The sequence below is a fragment of the Podarcis raffonei genome, chromosome 9 (genome assembly GCF_027172205.1).
Source record: "Podarcis raffonei isolate rPodRaf1 chromosome 9, rPodRaf1.pri, whole genome shotgun sequence".
Taxonomy (NCBI): domain Eukaryota; kingdom Metazoa; phylum Chordata; class Lepidosauria; order Squamata; family Lacertidae; genus Podarcis; species Podarcis raffonei.
The window spans coordinates 6646128-6665155 of NC_070610.1; the positions used below are offsets into that span (position 1 = coordinate 6646128).

The window sequence follows — 19028 nt, forward strand, 5'->3', positions numbered from 1 at the left end:
ACTTGTCAGTAGTACATGTGCAGAGGATCGAGAGTCAGTGTGATGCAGCAAAGGTTCGATGGCCATCTGTCATGGATTCTTTAGTTGAGATTCTTCCTTTGCAGGATGTTAGACTAGATGATTCCATGATTCTATGCCTATTGGCTTCCTCCTCTTAGTCTCAGTGTTGCCCCTTAGAGCTCAGCAAGGAGGGAGAGGAGGGGGACTAAACTAGGCTGAGTTCTCTCTGTCTGCCATTGGCTCTGGTGTCACATACTGTTGGCCTTCTTACCTTGCTCCCTAGCACTCCCACTTGGTACCAGCCACCTCTGCTGATGGTTCAACTCTGGCTTCCCACAAACAGCTAAGTAGCAGGCGGCTCTGGGGTTTCTAGGGAAACCAGATTGAAACTGGAGAGCAGCCACGTTTTCAAGTGTCAAGGCTAAAGACTTGCCTGGTGCATGGAAGCTGCTCTAAACTTGAAGAAAAGGTCAAATGAGAACGAGAAAATGTGACTCATTTAAGCTGTGTGTGTGTGTGCGCTATTTCTTAAAGGGAAAACTAACTTCTCACAAAAGCTACCTGCCATCCTGAACACAATTATAAGTAGCAAGCCCAATTCAATATGACGAGGCTTCTTTCTGAAAAAAGCATGTAAAACTGGAAACAAGAAAACTGGCCGGAACAGTTGGAGAATTTGACACACACAAACATGAGAGAGAGAGAGAGAGAGAGAGAGAGAGAGAGAGAGAGAATACATAGCAAAATGACCCCTCCCCAAGTAAGCGTCAAATCATTTTACAAAAGCCATTTCTGCCACATTGTTGAAATGCACAAATAATTATAAATACACCTTAGTTAAAACCACCACCAAGAAAACAATCAATCCTGTTATATGACGTGGCATGTTCCTTCTCTATCTTGGAATGTGCCATCACTGCTAGTATGTACATAATGGGAATCTATCACTCTGTCCCTTCTGGGAAACAGACATGTTTTACCTGCTTTCAGAGGCTTGCCGTGACTGCGTTTTAATTTTGGGCTTGTATCGATCCAGCTAATCAACACCATTATTTACACTTCACTCTTGCCGCAGTGTTCCTTGGAAACAGCCATCATTACCAAGGTCTTTGCTATCTATTTATATGAGCGCCTATTATCACACACCAAAGAACTAATTCCCTGAAGGAATGGTGAAGAGGGGAAGAAGGTACTTGGGTAGAGAGAGGCGGGGAAGGGAGAGGAAGGGTTAAGGACCCCCATCAAGGAGCATTCACAGACGGCACCATGAGCAGGAACCAGAGTGCTAATTAGCAAGTTCCCAGCATTTATATAGTGTTCCATAATTATCCGTTTATGCTGTTTATTCTGTGCAAAATCTAAGGCAATCTCTTTCTTCTTCTTTTTTAAAAAGTGGCAATTACTGCCAGAGCAGATCAGAAATTATAAGAACATAGGAAGAGCCCTGCTGGATCAGGCCCATGTAGTTCAGCATCCTGTTGCGTGGAGAGTCCCCCCCCCGCCCCCCATGGAAATAGACACATAGCACAATTATTAAGGTTAATGGGCTAAATAAGGCCACAACTTTATTGGTTACAGGGGATGAGCGGTATTGGCTTAGGCATTGGTCCTAACCGACTATATCCGGTTCAGCCTGTCCGCTTGAAGTCCAGGAAGGGTTAACCACCAGTTGGGGGAGTCCTGCTGATGCACATCAACTAGGAACTCCCCCGGGGTCACCAATAGGGGGTGTGCCTTAGGCCCTCACCTCCATAGGCTTCGGACAGGGCCACGCCCCCCGGAATCCTTAATCGGACTACCCTTCAATATGCGGGGCAGGTGATGGCGCTTCCTCCCCTCTTCCATCTATAAAACAATACTAATGCCTAATTGCCAATACCAAGAAAGTTGTGACGATTTGCTATGAGGTAGGCGAAAACCAAGTGGCTGGTGCCAATTTGCCAAGTGGAAAAATTCCTACCAGGCCCCTTAACGACGACCAACCAAGGTCCATAGCGAGGTCAAGGAACGAAAACCTTAAAGGGCAGGAGAGTGGGAAACAGGAACAGCTGGTAGGCGGGAAAAGAGGGAGATCCCTGGCTGCACCTGCGTTAAATAGGGCAGGCCACGCCCCCAGAGCCAGCTGATTGGCTGGCCAGGGAGTGACGCGGCTGGGGATTCTCCTCTGCAGGGCGGAAGTGGCTTTCTCACAGTGGCCAGCCAGATGCGCCAAAAGGAAGTCAGCAAGCAGGATTTGGGCACAAGAGCAACACTCCCTTCCTGCGGATCCCAGCAACTGGGATTCAGAAAAATGACTGCCTCCATCTGGGGAGACAGAGCAGAGCCACCATAGCCAGCAGCCATTGATAGCCCCTGACTGCATGAAATTATATATCCATGAATTTTAGCTTTCCTTGAAGCAGTGCAGAGAAAGAAGTCCAATACAGAAAGGTCATGCTATACCCCACCCACCACAAGCATGGAATGAACCAAACTCCCATAATTCCTAGGGGTGTGTCTGATTGGTTTTGCACTGAAGTGCTAAATTAGAGGGGTGCACGCCTGGGAATATATTGAACCTGCCCTGCATAGGGTCTGGCTCCGGTCCTGCCTCCTGAGCCTGAGGACCTGAGTCTAGGAACCAGGGAAGAATTGGTACAGTTCACTGTTTTAATGCCAACGTACTTAATTTTCATTTCCCAAACCGAAAGCTGAATTGAAATGCAGCCGATCGGTTGGACTCAAATTCATGTGTTTTCTATCTGCTGATCAAATGAAGGCCTTGACATTCTTACCCCCTTCTGAATCTCAAGCAAAGACCACAGTGGTCGTAAGCATTTCTTCTTCTTTTTTCAAATTTTTTTAATCGTTTTAATAAATGAAACACAAACAGAAAAGACAAACAATACAAACAAATTCTTCTCATATCCTTATTTTTCTAAACATTGTTAAATGGGCTTCCCCAAGTCCCACCTATCTGATTTTCATTTTACTTCATCTTTAGCAGTTTACATATATCATAATTTCTAACCATCTCCCCCCCCCCACTTACTTTAACTATAAAAAACTTCACATTTTATCACTTATAAAATACACTATCACCGACTTCTAACCCTACCGCCTATATCCACCTCCAAAGCTATTCTAAGATTTAAATATTAACATATTTTTTCAAATATTCCTTAAACTTCTTCCAATCTTCCACCATCTCTTCTCTCTGGTCTCGGAGTCTCCCGGTCAGTTCGGCAAGTTCTATATAGTCCATCATCTTCATCTGCCATTCTTCGATAGTTGGTAAATCTTGTTGCTTCCAATTCTTCGCTAGCAATATTCTCGCAGCTGTTGTGGCATAAAGGTAACCATTTCTTGAAATGGTTGCAAGACGGCAAACACACACACACACACACAGAGAGAGAGAGAGAGAGAGAGAGAGAGAGAGAGAGAGAACCCCTTCAGGGTCAGAAGCTCTTTCTGAGCCCCTCCAGACAAAGCGAGAAGGACTCATCTGGCAGCCTTGGAGCTGGGCTGCCTTCGACACCAGATGGATGAGTGGCTTTGCCCCTTGTCCCTGGGATGTTCCTGTGCATCTCCCCAGCTGTTGTTCTAGGCTACTCTGCCTTTAAAATCCCCCCCCCACAAGCTCCCCTCTCCTCCAAGCAATGAAAAATTAATGACCATTTCTTCACAAGCCATTTGATATCGCCCATTGCTGGGGAGGCCATCTTAATGGAGTCACAGTCCCCCACAATGTGTTAATGGGATGCCTGCTTTAGAGGGGAAATGCTGCCCTGCAATCACCCTGGGTCCCCCTCCTCCTCCTCCTCCTCGTTTTTTTTAAGCGCTTTCGCCTCTTAAGTGTAGCTGCTGGCATTTCATCCAGTAATTGGTCCTCTCTTAGCTTAGGCGGATATCTGGGCCTCTAGGAAAATTGCATGCTGCCTGATCACATGACCCTTTTAATCTCGCTCCCCTCCCCTCCCACTCTTCATCCCCAAAAGATCTGGTTGGACCACCAAGGCATCAATAATGGATGAAAGGATGCACTTTCCCCCCTCCGCTTTTCATGGCAAGGGGGGGGGCAGGTAAAGGCAGCTCAGCAGACAGACAGACAGAGCCCTCACCGTAGAGATCCTGGAAGCCAAACAGCACACAGAAATCTTTACACACCCACACGCCCCACCTTGGGTGAGCTGGAGGCAAAGATCAATAGGGCCTGCTCAGAAATTCTGCTCTCTCTACACTCACACCCAAATCAAAGGAGCAATCTTGATGCAAGGACCCAGAAGCAGCCAAAGGCTTCGGGCACATTGACTTGGCTTTTTCTGATCACTGGCCTCGCCATGCAGGGAAGCAACTTGTCTTTTTGTTTTTAATCAGCTGCTCAGGAGAGCACTACATTTGGCCACAGATGCTGGCAGACCCACAAAGCCAAATCATGGTCTGCCTGACCCATTGGCTCACAGAGAACTGTTGGCATGCGTGTTGGGGGGAGATGCCATTACAAGGGGGCAGAGGGCAGCACTTCAAGGTTGGGGGATGTTTTTCAGCCCGAGGGCCCCCTTCCCTTCTGTGGTCACGTGCCACTGATGGGCAGGCGGAGCAACAAACACATTTGTGAAATAAGCTAGGGGCTATTCGCAAACTCACCCCTTCTCCACCCTCTACCCAGGAAGGCCTTGGTCCCTCTTTCAGACTCTACCGTCTCACACAATCAATGCATCAAATGAACAAAGTTCACTGCATTAGTTCAAAAATCCCCAAGAAGGATTTCCATAATTGGCAGGTGAACAGAATGTGAATTAAGTTCATTTGGTGACAGAACTTCCTGCAATTCCTACTTCATCTTCAAGTTCGTTCTATTACGTTTTAAAAAAACTCTTCAGATTCTTTGGGCCTTTAAGCTCAAAGAACATAATTGCTAGGGAAACAAATTAACCAAGTCACATCCCACTAAATTGAAGTTTTCTTCGCCTCCACTTGGTTATTTTATACTTTGGCACAGCAGCTTGTAACATTCTGAATCCTTAAAACAAAACTTTTTTTTTTTTACTGAGGACTATTTGGATTACCTTGAAGTGAACTGTGTGCACTGGACATGAACCGAACTAGTTTGGTTTGAGTTACAGATAGGTAGCCTTGTTGGTCTGCCATAGTCAAAACTAAAAAAATTTTTTCCTTCCAGTAGCACCTTAAAGACCAACTAAGTTAGTTCTTGGTATGAGCTTTCGTGTGTATGCACACTACACCTTCTCACTATATAGAAGGATCTGGCAACTTCTGTTTCAGTGTATCTGAAGAAGTGTGCATGCACACGAAAGCTCATACCAAGAACTAACTTAGTTGGTCTTTAAGGTGCTACTGGAAGGAAAAAATTTTTTTAGTTTGGTTTGGAAAGGGACAACTGTGAGCTGGAACCTGTCCCTTTGGGAGCATCTTGAACTCAAATTTATTCCTTTTTTAAAATGAACTTTCCAGCTCTGCAGAGTCCCAAGCTGGAAGGGAAAAGAAGAGGGGAAACCCAGCAAGACCCACAACTGGGAAACAGAGAGACAGTGAAGCGAGCATTAAGCTTGTGGCATTCCAACGCAACTAGAGGAGGGAATCCAGCCTCTGGTAATGAGCTCCACAGGGGCTTGCTGCACTGATCATAACGTGCTTAGAGTCCCAATGAAGACTGAAGGGGCATGTGGTGTGTGTTCCTGGGCAAATGGGGAGGAGAGAATGAGGTGGGTGCTCTGGAGAGACCCACAACAGGCCAACCTAAGGAACAATGGGAGTGGTGGAAGGATGGAGCTATCGATGGCTACTAGCCTTGATGGCTATGTTCTGCCTCTATGGCCGGAAGCTGTTTTGCTTCTGACTATGACAAGGCTGTATTTTGTCTCCCTGCTTATTTAACTTATATGCAGAATTCGTCATGCGAAAGGCTGGGCTGGATGAATCCCAAGCCGGAATTAAGATTGCCAGAAGAAATATCAACAACCTCAGATATGCAGATGACACAACCTTGATGGCAGAAAGTGAGGAGGAATTAAAGAACCTTTTAATGAGGGGGAAAGAGGAGAGCGCAAAATATGGTCTGAAGCTCAACATCAAAAAAAAAAAAAAAAAAAGATCATGGCCACTGGTCCCATCACCTCCTGGCAAATAGAAGGGGAAGAAATGGAGGCAGTGAGAGATTTTGCTTTCCTGGGCTCCATGATCACTGCAGATGGTGACAGCAATCGTGAAATTAAAAGACGCCTGCTTCTTGGGAGAAAAGCAATGACAAACCTAGACAGCATCTTACAAAGCAGAGATATCACCTTGCCAACAAAGGCCCGTATAGTTAAAGCTATGGTTTTCCCAGTAGTGATGTATGGAAGTAAGAGCTGGACCATAAAGAAGGATGATGGCCGAAGAATGGATGCTTTTGAATTCTGGTGCTGGAGGAGACTCTTGAGAGTCCCATGGACTGCAAGAAGATCAAACCGATCCATTCTTAAGGAAATCAGCCCTGAGTGCTCACTGGAAGGACAGATCCTGAAGCTGAGGCTCCAATACTCTGGCCACCTCATGAGAAGAGAAGACTCCCTGGAAAAGACCCTGATGTTGGGAAAGATGGAGGGCACAAGGAGAAGGGGATGACAGAGGATGAGATGGTTGGACAGTGTTCTCAAAGCTACTAACATGAGTTTGACCAAACTGTGGGAGGCAGTGGAAGACAGGAGTGCTTGGCGTGCTCTGGTCCAGGGGGTCACAAAGAGCCAGACACAACTAAACGACTAAACAACAACAACCAGTTGCTTGGAACTGCAGGAGGGCAGAGTTTCTCTGGCAAGCCATTGGGAGAGCAGGATGCTGGACTAGGTGGGCCCCCTGTGACCTGATCCAGCAGTCTCCCTGTTCTTTATATGGGAGAGTGCTCTTTGTGGCTGGGTCCTGCTTGCAGGTTTCCCATTGAGGTATCTGGCTGGCCACGGGGAGAACAGGATGCCGAACTAGATGTCCCTACTGGTGACTGAAATAATACAGTGTCTGTGACTTCTAGAGAGGTGAAGCTAGCACCAAACTCAGCTCCTGCAACTGCAACCAGAGCTAGGTAAAGAAGGGTATGGATAGTGTTGTAAACAAAAATCTGCCCTTTTCCCCTTATGGGGTATCCAAGAGCCCATATAGAGTCCTTATGTAGGTTCCCTATTGGTAGGAGAAAATAACAGAGGCCAACCAGAGAATATTGAGAAGCAAAGCAGCTAGAAAGCCTAATCTTTATTGATCTGTTGCAACAGAGTCCTCGCTCACCACACGCAGGAGGGAGAAGGAACCAAGAACAATGGCATGCAAGGCCTTATATAGACATTTTAAATTCCCTGCACTGGAGCTCAAGACCACCCCTCCATACATCATACCTACATCACAGAAAAGGCGGTCTACAGCAGAAATCTGAGTGACTTGTTTACCTCCTGTCTGCCAGGTTACCTGTTTAATGGTCACTTGACTGGATTGCCTGGGGAGCCTGGTCAGTCTTTTGTAATGATAAATACTTAGTTCCTGTGCCAGGTCACACCCTATTCATATCTTAAATGTGCCCTTAAGACAGGATTTGTGAAGGGAAAGACAATGGGGAGGCTTTTCCATTTGCATTTGACCTTGTAGAGAAAACATTTGCTCAGTTTGGGAATCAAAATGGTTCCAGGTCGGTCTTCCTGTGCTGATCTATGTACGCGCTTGGTTGGTACACTTATTAACATTTAACATATATCTAAGGCCTCAAAATTCCTGTCACAATAGGTAGAAGTGGGCAGTGCCCACCCAGGGGCAGCTGTGGGCAGGACTCCTGCATTGCAGGAAGTGAACTAGATGACCCTTGGCCGTCCCTGCTAACTCTACAATTCCATGAAAACATGCACTTTCTCATCCTTCCCATTTTTACTCTGCAGATCATTTGGCATGGGTCAGTACTGAACCAAAGAGATCTTGTTCGGTTCTGTATTGCTTCCAAGGCAAATGCAAATCCCTTCCAAAGCCGCATAGTCTTCCTGAACTGGTCTAGTCCATTTGGCCACTCAGCATTCTCTTGCCTCGTTTGCACCTCGTTCTGCTGTGTGGGTCAAGTTAGGCACAGAGGAGGAAGAAGAAGATGAGTTTGGATCTGATATCCTGCTTTATTACTACCCTAAGGAGTCTCAAAGTGGCTAACAATCTCCTTTTCCTTCGTCCCCCACAACAAACACTCTGTGAGGTGAGTGAGGCTGAGAGACTTCAGAGAAATGTGACTAGCCCAAGGTCACCCAGCAGCTGCATGTGAAGAAGAGGGGAATCGAACCCGGTTCACCAGATTACGAGTCCACTGCTCTTAACCACTCCACCACACTGGCTACCCGGCTCTCTGCAGGAGCCCAGCATATTAAGCTGAGAAATTGGCATGCCAAGTTTGTTGTCGTTATTTGTGATATTTATTCACGCCCCCCCCCTTTTCCAGAAAGGTGAACTCAGAGAAACTTGCAAAAACAAGTGTGAAAATAAGACAAATCACAAAGAGGGCTGCTCCTTGATGGAAGTCAAACAAAGCCTGTACTTGCTACAAGTCTTTTAAAGAAAAAGCTTCTATGCATTTTAGTGCTGTTGATTTAACCATAATGCAGTTACTGGGTGATGTACAAATGGATATGATGAGTGAGCAGATTATCCTTAAAAGGTTCTTAATGGTTGAGGCAAAGGCACTGACACGGGGAAGCTAGAGCAGGCTGCCAGAATCTGACCTGGTCCAGGCTCAGGTGGAATTTAGAGGGATGAAGCAAAGTGGATATGATCTGTCTGCAAGATACCAAGATTATCCATGTCTTTCTGCAGACGGGCGGGGGGGGGAGCTTATGAATTTTATTGAGCAATAAATGTTTAATAGCTGTGTGATTTGCATGACAGGATAAGTAGAAAGTATGGATGAGAAATCCAATCTATTGGTGTCGCTTAAGCACATCATTACTCCACCAGTATGAGCAGTTCCTGCTTGTATTAACACACACTTCAGCACTGAGTAATAATGTTCACAGTGGGTGACAGATGCTTGGGAATGACATTACCCAGGGCTCCTGGATCATGAGGGTTGGAACTCTTGGGAGGGACTGAGTTCAACTTCGGGTCCAAGCAACATCATTGGGAATAGGAGGAGAAGGATACTGGTTGAAAACTAGGTGCTGGAAAAGGCAGGAAGGGAGTGTCCTGCTTCCTGGTTTCCCAAGGGTATCTTGTTGGCCACTGTGAGAAGAGGGTGCTGGACCATAGGGGCCATTGGCCGGATCCAACAGGCTCTTGTTGTGGGATGTAAGAATCAGGTGCAGTCAAACACAACATGGCTAGAGTAGACATGAAGGTTATTTCAGTCCTCCAGCCGGAACTTCCTGCTTTCCAGGACTGAGACGAAACTTCCTATGGGCAACTTGAGATGTGCGTGGCCTCTCAAGAAGTAGAAAGAACCAAGAACCACAGGCTGGCGACCATCTTGTCTCCTCTTGTCTCTATTGATGCCATCTTAACAACAGCACTACTAAGATGCACACTTGGCTCCAGGCCAAGAGAAGAGAAGGGGGGCTTTCTCCCATAAGGAGATAGTTACCACATTTAAACTACTGCGTAGTGTCTTATTTTGTGAGGGATTAAACAGGGAAAATACCAGGAAATATTTACAGAGACTCTAATGAGTCTGAGCAAGGTATCTGCTGCTCATGTGTTTAAAGGGGGAATGTTAACTCTGCTGATTTTGTTGAACTTGTACAGACAAGTTGGGATAGGATATCTTAGACAATATATCCTCCCCCGAATCCCTAAACATTCCCACACTTCTTAGGTTCTTAATACTGTTACAAGACACCCCAATCTCTGAGTGGTGTGAGATTCCAGGAGGTTCCAGTCACTTATCCTTTGAATGAGGGACCATGGAGACTGTGTTGTCTATATGTGTAAATAAATCATATATCCTGAACAACTGAATCTAAGATGGGGGGGTTCACAGTGCTGACACCTCCAAAAGGTGTATTGGGCATAGGGAGGGGGAAAGAGTGATTTTCTCAGTGGGGAAGGGACAGGATAATTTCCAAGTCTGACTCCAAATGAAGCCCATGGAGTGGAAGTCAAGAGCTCTTAATTTGCTGAAAACACTAAGCGCAGTGACATGGCTGCAGTAGCTCTTCACAGACTGGAAGCAAGCAGCCTTCGACCCAAACAAGAAACTCACTTCAGTCTCCTAGCAGGACTCAGATGCACATGGCAGCAAATCACCTGCGGGCCATTGAGCTAGACAAGTGCTTTCTCCTGGCAGTCACAACAAGTCCAAACCTCTCTAGCTCTCCTGCCACAGTGACCTACTTTTGCCTGCCACTTCGCGGCTGGATATTGAATGGCGCATTTTGACGTCACGCAGCTACACATGCATGACTGAGCAAGGAGTAGCATTTGGTTAGCATCAAACTGCACTCCAGAGAGATACTGAGACAGACAGACAAACAGCAAGTATGTTTTCTGCGTCTCAAGACTTGCGACCTTCTTGTGGTGGAAGGAAAGAGTAAAAAGATACATTTTGCTTTTTATTTTATTTTTAAAGCAAAAATAAAAACCCAAGTGATATAATCCATACTTGAAACCGTGGCTCAGTGGTTAGAGCATCATGCTGAATATCCCAAATTCAATTTCCAGTATCTCCAGCTCAGGCTGGGAGCCTGTCTCATTTGGAACCCTGGAGAATTGTTGCCAGTCAGTGTAGAAAACACTGAACTAGATGGACCAATGGTTTGGCTCAGTGCTAGGTAGTTTCCTGTGCTGAAGACTCCTGACAGGATAATAAATCTTTTGAGGAAATGAAGGTGGGGTTAGACGCAGCACTACAGTGTTACCTCGGGTTAAGAACTTAATTCATTCTGGAGGTCCATTCTTAACCTGAAACTGTTCTTAACCTGAAGCACCACTTTAGCTAATGGGGCTTCCTGCTGCTGCTGCTGCATGATTTCTGTTCTCATCCTGAAGCAAAGTTCTTAACCTGAGGTACTATTTCTGGGTTAGCAGAGTCTGTAACCTGAAGTGTCTGTAACCCCGAGGTACCACTGTACTGTTTTATTGCTGGGTGTCTCATCAGAACTTTCTGACATTCATTTGACAGAGGAATGGGCTCCCTTGGAAGTTGGAGGTTTTTAAGCAGAGATGAGGTGGCCACCTGTCAGAGATGCTTTAGCTGTGATTTGTGCATTGCAGGGGATGGACTAGATGAACCTAGAATTGCAGAACTCTGCAATTCTATGATTCATCAAGCATGCCAAGGTCGAAGCCATCAACAGAAGGCTGCCATTGTGTGAATAATAAATGCCTTCTGAGACCAGCAGAACCTCGGAGCAGAAAAGCAACCCAGCTGCTGCGTAAATTTGAACCCTATTCTTTCTGCAGCAGATAACGTGCTCAACTGCTCCTGGCGCCTCAAAAGCTCATTGTTCCCCAGATGCCCCAATTCCGCACAAACTCTGCTCCTCACTTCCAGGAGCACAATGGATGGCCGTGACAAATGGGAGATTTCATGGCAATCTGGTTCCTCAAGGAGAGAGGAAAACAATCATTAATGGGTCCTTGAATTTCTTTCATCTGCTCTGCAGTGGCTGAGCTAAAGTATTAGAACAAGGTTTGGAGGGGGACCTTTCATTTGCTCCTCCCCACCTCGGTCTTGCATGCCTCACCTCCAGGAGGGAGCAAGGGGGGGGGGGTCTTGCTATTCCATTCTCACTGATCAGTTGCACTGACATCAACATTTCTGCATGTCTTTGCAACATGCACAAGCAGTATTCGATGGCTGCATACCTAAGCAATAGAAATCGTTCGTATGGAAATCAAGATGTATAAGATGGTGTAAAAATAACAAGAAATGCTCTCAGGGTGGTGCATTTTGAGATGACAAAGGCTCTCTCAGCTGCAAGCTTTGTTAGAAGGGATGTCAGGGAATTTAGGAGTAGAAATTGCCGACAAGCTCTTATTCATCTCACGTCTGGAATGGAAATCAATCCAGTGAATACGATTGGTATTTAATGTTGTTGTGGTTGTCAGTCTGCAAATGGCAAACAATGGATTATGGCCACGTCCCCTACAGTGGCACCCCGTTTCCTTTGCACTGTAATGAAAGGGGTGGAATGACATAATGACAACATCATAATTACTTAAACAAGTTGCATAGTTTTGCCCCAACGGACAGCAAGATGAATAAAGTACTTTTCGGCAGACGATGAATGGCATCGGAACAAAAATAGGGCAAAATAGGGCTGCAGTCAATGACTGCAGTGCAGAATGGAAATATAATAATAATAATAATAATAATAATAATAATAATAATAATAATTTATTATTCATACCCCGCCCATCTGGCTGGGCTTCCCCAGCCACTCTGGGCGGCTTCCAAAATAAAAATAAAAATACTGTAATACATCAAACATTAAAAGCTTCCCTAAACAGGTCTGCCTTCAGATGTCTTCTAAAAGTCTGGTAGTTGTTGTTCTCTTTGACGTCTGGTGGGAGGGCGTTCCACAGGGAAGGTGCCACTACCGAGAAGGCCCTCTGCCTGGTTCCCGGTAACTTGGCTTCTCGCAGCGAGGGAACCGCCAGAAGGCCCTCGGAGCTGGACCTCAGTGGACGATGGGTGTGGAGACGCTCCTTCAGGGATACTGGCCCGAGGCCATTTAGGGCTTTAAAGGTCAGCACCAACACTTTGAATTGTGCTCGGAAACACAATAGAGAGCAATGCCCCCTTACACCCCTGATTGTTTTGACCAGTGACCAGAGAGCAGGACCTCTGAAGTGGAGCCCTTTGAGGGGGCACAGCAGACAACAAGAGGCTGCCCTTTAGGTAACTTAGTCCCAAGCCATTTAGGGCTTTAAAGATCAGCACCAGCATTTTCAGCCAGGCCCAGAAATGCATGCAGAGCCAATATAAATGGTGTAGAATTGGTGTTACATGTCCTGACCCCTCCCCCCCCCATTTTGTAAACCACTTTGAGGCTGGTTGGTTTTGTTATAAGAATTTTATGGTCATATATAAAACAATTTAATGTTCATAACTGTGTATATAAACCACATGTCTGGAACCCCACACGTTAGGTCCTGAACAAATCAACCTCAAATATTTCTCTGCAAGGTCAAAGTGGGAAACCTCCCCATTGCCTCTCCTCACAAATCCTGTCTTAAGGGCACATTCAAGATATGAACAGAGTGTGAGCCTGTTACCTGTGACATAGATTCAGGAATTAAGTAGTTATAATAACAAAAGAGTGGCCCAAACCCAGATAATGCAATCAGGTAACTTGCCAGATAGGAGATAAACAACGCACTCAGATTTCTGTTGTAGACCGCCTTTTCTGTGATGTAGTTATGATGTATCTGGGGGTGGACTCCAGGGCGGGCAATTTAAAATGTCTATATAAGGGCTTGCGTGCATGGCTCTGGGTCCTACTCCTCTCTCCTGCGTGTGGGGGAGCACCCTGTTGCAACCATTAATAAAGATCAGGCTTACTAGCTGCCTTGCTTCTCAATATTCTCTGGTTGGCCTCTGTTATTTTCTCCTACCAATAGAGAACCTAAAAAGAGGACTCTATATGGGCTCTTGGGTACCCCATAAGGGAAAATGTGTAGTTGTTTTTTCTTATATCAGTTTTTAAACGAACAAGCAGTGTATAAATTTTATGAAATAAAACAAACAAACAAACAAACACCAGGGTGGCCAAATTCTGCCCCATTTGAAGATTTCAAAGCATCTTCAGAGGCAGCTGCACATAAAGAGCATTACAGAAATCCTGCTTGGAGAACAATATTATATAAATATAGTAAATAAATATTTTAATAGCAGACATAGCAAATGCATCTTGTCCCCCACTTTTAATATGTGTCACCCAACCAGACACTGGCCATGCCAACACCTGCTTAGACAGGTTCAGCATGGTATGTTTTGTGGGATGTAAACACAGGAGCAGTCAATGACAACATTCCTAGAGTGTACATGTTAGAACATGGGGAGGGATGTCTGTCTAGCAAGCAGGTAAACTTCCTGGGGACGGACTTCCTCCGCATGTGACCAGAGGTGGGTGTGGCCTCACCTGTGCAGGTAATGACAAAAGCACAGGGCAGGCAGTCACTCTCTCTCTCTGCCATCTTCCTTCCATGAGGAAACATCTAAGGATGCTCTCTTGGCTCCCAGCCAAGAGAGGAGATAAGGACTATCTTGCTACAAGATAGATTCTAAATGTATTTTACCTTTTTAAGCCTGTCTGCCTTCTGGGATCATATTGTGAACAGAACGTGAGCAAACTCTTTTATACTTTTATAAAGACTGTGTTGTGTCTTGTATTTTAAGAGGGAACAAAGGGGAAATTACCAGAGTAATTATTATAGAGGTTCTAGCGAACCTGTGCACACGTTACCGTTGCGAACTTAAAGGGGAATGTCTATAAACTCTGCTGATATTTTGGGAACTTGTTAGCACAAGTTGGATTAGGATATAATCTCACAATATATCCTCTCCTGCACCCCTGAACATTCCCACATGTTTTCAGTCCAGTCCCTGTGTCAGAAGTGATGGTGTACTGTAACCCCACAGAGCTATAAAGGGGGAACTCCTGCCCCCCACAATTCCTTGCACACTCCCCAACTTGTGTTCCTCAAATAATAATTACCCTCCTCCATTGTCTACTACAAACATTTTGATAGGAAGTCATTAGGGCATTCCTCAGACGCTGCAGTCCCACAGACCCGGCAAGAGGAACAGAACTCATTTCTCCTCTCAGCGAGCCATGAACAGATGCAGAGAGCTGGCTTTTACAACCCACCAAATGCTGTTGAGACCGCTTGCATCAGCGATGAATAAAATTAGAGAGGAGCAGGAATTGAAAGGGACATAATGTAATTGAAAACCAGGAGTCTTTGGGGGACAATATCTTGGCTTCAATGGTTACAGCTTTGACTTCTTCAGCACTTTCACTGGGGGGGCAGGAGGGGAGGAATGCATTGGACTGACCCTGACATCTCTTCCGCATCACCTCTGAAAGTCCTAAAAGAATGGCTGGACCAGTGTCCATGCTCAGAAATTTAGCTTTGACAAATTAAGCCCTTGCCTAAGGCTAGAGACACCACAGCAGTAAGAGCCGTCCTGAGAAATTGCCCTGAAAATGTTACCTCTGTGCACACATATTCACGTGTTTATGTGTCTTTTTGTTTGATAGTAGAACAACTGGAGAATTCTGATCCAAACAGAAACAGGAGTGGAAATTGCCCATGGTCATTGATAATGTCCCATGCTTGAAATGGAAATCAATCCAGCTGCTAATGTTCAATATTCACTGTTGCTGTCGCTTTCAGTTCACAAATGGTACATAATTGATTACACACACACACACACACACACACACACACACACACACACACACACCATTTGCACTGGGTTTCCTTTGCAGTGAAATTAATGGGGTGGAATCATATAACTCATGACATAACGTCCTTGCTACAGTGGACAGCAAGACCAAGTGTTTGGCAGAAGACAGATTGTAGCAGAATGGAAACAGTGCTGTATGAATATATGACGAATTAAAAAAACTATTTAAACTTAACATCAAAAAAAGACCGGAGATTTTCCTTCTAGGAATATTACCAACAGAAATAAAGCAAAACACAAGAACACTGTTTATGTACTCAGTTATGGCTGCAAGAATATTCGTAGCCAGAAGTTGGAAATGTGAAACAATACTGTAATGGGTATGATTTACTCGTGCGTAAACTGCCGCCTCTCTAGGCTAAATTGCCTTGTTAACCCGTTCTGACTGCACAGCCCATCTCCGCGTAGCTGTCTCAGTCGCTAGCAGAATCTGTCTGTGGGCGTTTCTTAAACCTCTTCCAGCATAGAAGCTGTTTGACTCCCAATCTCCTCCTCCTCTCACTGCACGGGAGTCTTCTGCGCAGGGAGGGCGTGGGTAGCGGAGGACCTGTGCTCTCCTCACTGATGTCCAGTGAAGAGTCCCGGAGCTCCCTCTCCGCTTCCCCCCTCTGCCCCCCTTTATCCCTGGTGTTGCGCTGATTTCCTTCCCCCTCTACCGGGCTGCTTCTCTTCCTGGTGCTGGGTCCTTCGCCAGCATCATCTGGGAGCCTCCCCTTCGCCTCTCGCTCTGATGTCAGTTCCCTGACAAATACCAACAATAATAGATTGGCAAACACTCATGGTAGAGTATTTTCACTTAGCAAAGCTGACTGGAAAAGTTAGGGGAGCCCTAAATCAAAAAGTATATAGAGAATGGATATTATTCAAGGAGTATATAAGATCACACTGTAAAAATGTAACTATCCTGGCAGAATTGAATGATACTTGTGTATAATAAATAATTGGAAAAATATCTTAGAAGAATATGCAGAAAAAGCTATAAAATAAACTGTGCAATAAAATCAAGATATTAGAAAAAGTACAACGAGAATGATTGGAAGTTTTTTTTCTAGAAGACATTATTGGTCAAGATATGATAATGCAACCAATATTCTTTTATTTTAATGTTAATCTTCTTTGCTTTTTATTTTTATTCTTGTTATTCCCTTTTCATTTCCGTGTGAAATTCTGTTGTAACTATTTGTAGTATGATAGTATTTTAAATCAATAAAGATATACCGTATTTTTTGCTCTATAAGACTCACTTTTTCCCTCCTAAAAAGTAAGGGGAAATGTGTGTGTGTCTGATGGAGCGAATGCAGGCTGCGCAGCTATCCCAGAAGCCATAAGAGCAAGAGGAATTGCTGCTTTCACTGCGCAGCGATCCCTCTTGCTGTTCTGGTTTTGAGATTCAGAATATTTTTTTTCTTGTTTTCCTCCTCCAAAAACTAGGCGCGTCTTGTGGTCTGGTGCGTCTTATAGAGCGAAAAATACGGTATTCTAAAAAGAAAAGGGGGGGGGGGAGGAAACCGTGCTGTATGCAACAAATACCAGACAGAATGTAAAATCAGAAGAGCCTGCTGAATCAGTCCAGTGGCCCACCTAGGTCTGCATCCTGTTCTCACAGTGGCCAACCAGATGTCCCAGTGGGAAACCTGCAAGCAGGACCTCAGCACAAGAGCCCTCCCTGCCTCCTGTGGGAGTGAGTTCCATAGTTCAATTCCATGCTGCGTGAAGAAGGACTTGTTTTTATCTGTCTTGAATCTTCCGACATTCAGCTTCATGGGATACCCACATTTTCTAGTGTTATGGGGGGGGGGATTTTCTCTGTCCACTTTCTCCACATCAGGCATAATCTTATAAATGTCTATCATGTTGCCTCTTCCTTGCCTTTCTCTAAACAAAACAGTCCCAAATGCTGCAACCTTCTTTCACAGGGCAGTCACTCCAACCCTGGATCATTTTGGCTGCTCTTTCTGAACTTTCTCCAACTCTTGTTGTTGTTGTTGTTTAGTCGTTTAGTTGTGTACGACTCTTCGTAACCCCCTGGACCAGAGCACGCCAGGCACTCCTGTCTTCCACTGCCTCCCACAGTTTGGTGAAACTCATGCTGGTAGCTTCGAGAACACTATCCAACCATCTCGTCCTCTGTCGTCCCCTTCTCCTTGTGCCCTCCATCTTTCCCAGCATCAGGGTCTTTTCCAGGGAGTCTTCTCTTCTCATGAGGTAGCCAAAGTCTTGGAGCCTCAGCTTCAGGATCTGTCCTTCCAGCGAGCACTCAGGGCTTGATTTCCTTCAGAATGGATAGGTTTGATCTTCTTGTAGTCCATGGGACTCTCAAGAGTCTCCTCCAGCACCATAATTCAAATGCATCAATTCTTCGGCGATCAGCCTTCTTTATGGACCAGCTCTCACTTCCATACATCACTACTGGGAAAACCATAGCTTTTACTATATGGACCTTTGTTGGCAAGGTGATGTCTCTGCTTTTTAAGATGCTGTCTAGGTTTGTCATTGCTTTTCTCCCAAGAAGAAGGCGTCTTTTAATTTTGTGGCTGCTGCCACCATCTGCAGTGATCATGGAGCCCAAGAAAGTAAAATCTCTCACTGCCTCCATTTCTTCCCCTTCTATTTGCCAGGAGGTGATGGGACCAGTGGCCATGCTTTTTGATATTCAAATGGTTTCTATTGGCTCTTTAATTGCGCTCATCTGCTGTGTTTATTCCTTTAATATTAGGGTTTTGTTTTTGTTTTTTTAAGCAAATGTTTTTAAGGATTCACAGTTAGTGTTTTACTGGGGGCTCCCCACCCCAATAAAGGTGGGATTTGTTGTGTTTGTTTGTTTGTTTTAAAAAACCAAACACCTCACATTTCAAAAAGAGCTATTTTGATACCAGGGGGGAAGTGCCATTCATGTGCAAATTAGCCTTTGATTGACAACGTGCCCAAGCCTCCCTCTCATTTGTATCTTTTGCTAATTCACATTGCATAATGGATGCAGCTTTCCCTCTGCCTAGCAACAGACTCATTACGGGCTCCTCTTAGGCCAAGGTCTGCCTGGATCTCAACACTGCCCAGTCCTCTTTATGCCACTCTCAGCGATCAAGGCAGCATTCCTGCAAACAAAAGCCTATATATCTTTCTGCCTCAGTTCTCCTCACCATGGCTACTCAGACACCTGGTGCACGGGGCAGGTCTAATTTGTGAGATATGCAAATATCCTCCACCCACAGTTGCTCCTGTTTGTCAATTTGTCAATATTGGTCAAAAACTGTCATTGTTGTTGCCAATATGCCAATTTAGGAACCAAATGGACTTGATCTCCTGACCATCCATTGGACTTTAATTTCTCTTGAGATGTTCTGTTTGCATAATACATTGGTCTATGGAATTACACTTTGTGAGATATTATATGTTGAATTGTGTTTGAAATAGAAGTTACACAGTCAAAAACAGCCTGTTACGTTGTGTGTGTTGTTACCAGGATTGTATTTATGTAACCTAAGGTTTAGTAGTGTTTTGCATGTCATAGCATCAGAACACCAAAAGGGTCTGCTGGATCAGGCCATTCCACTGATCTGGTACAGCAGGACTTTAAGCATCTGACTTCCTAACCAGGGTATTGTGGGTTTCGGGGGGCAGC

The 19028-nt window shown here is 45.1% G+C and overlaps 1 protein-coding gene across 5 annotated transcripts in view; it reads right to left on the minus strand.

Annotated features, from left to right (window-relative positions):
* Nucleotides 1–19028, minus strand: part of CCDC33 (coiled-coil domain containing 33) — a 157133-nt gene that overhangs the window by 113974 nt on the left and 24131 nt on the right. Inside the window, exon 1 of one of the 5 annotated variants that reach the window (XM_053403602.1) lies at nucleotides 981–1083. The exons of the other annotated variants lie outside the window; for them this stretch is intronic. The gene's annotated coding sequence lies outside the window, so the exon portion shown is untranslated. Of the gene's footprint in view, nucleotides 1–980; nucleotides 1084–19028 lie in introns of those variants that run through there. 5 annotated transcript variants of the gene reach the window in all.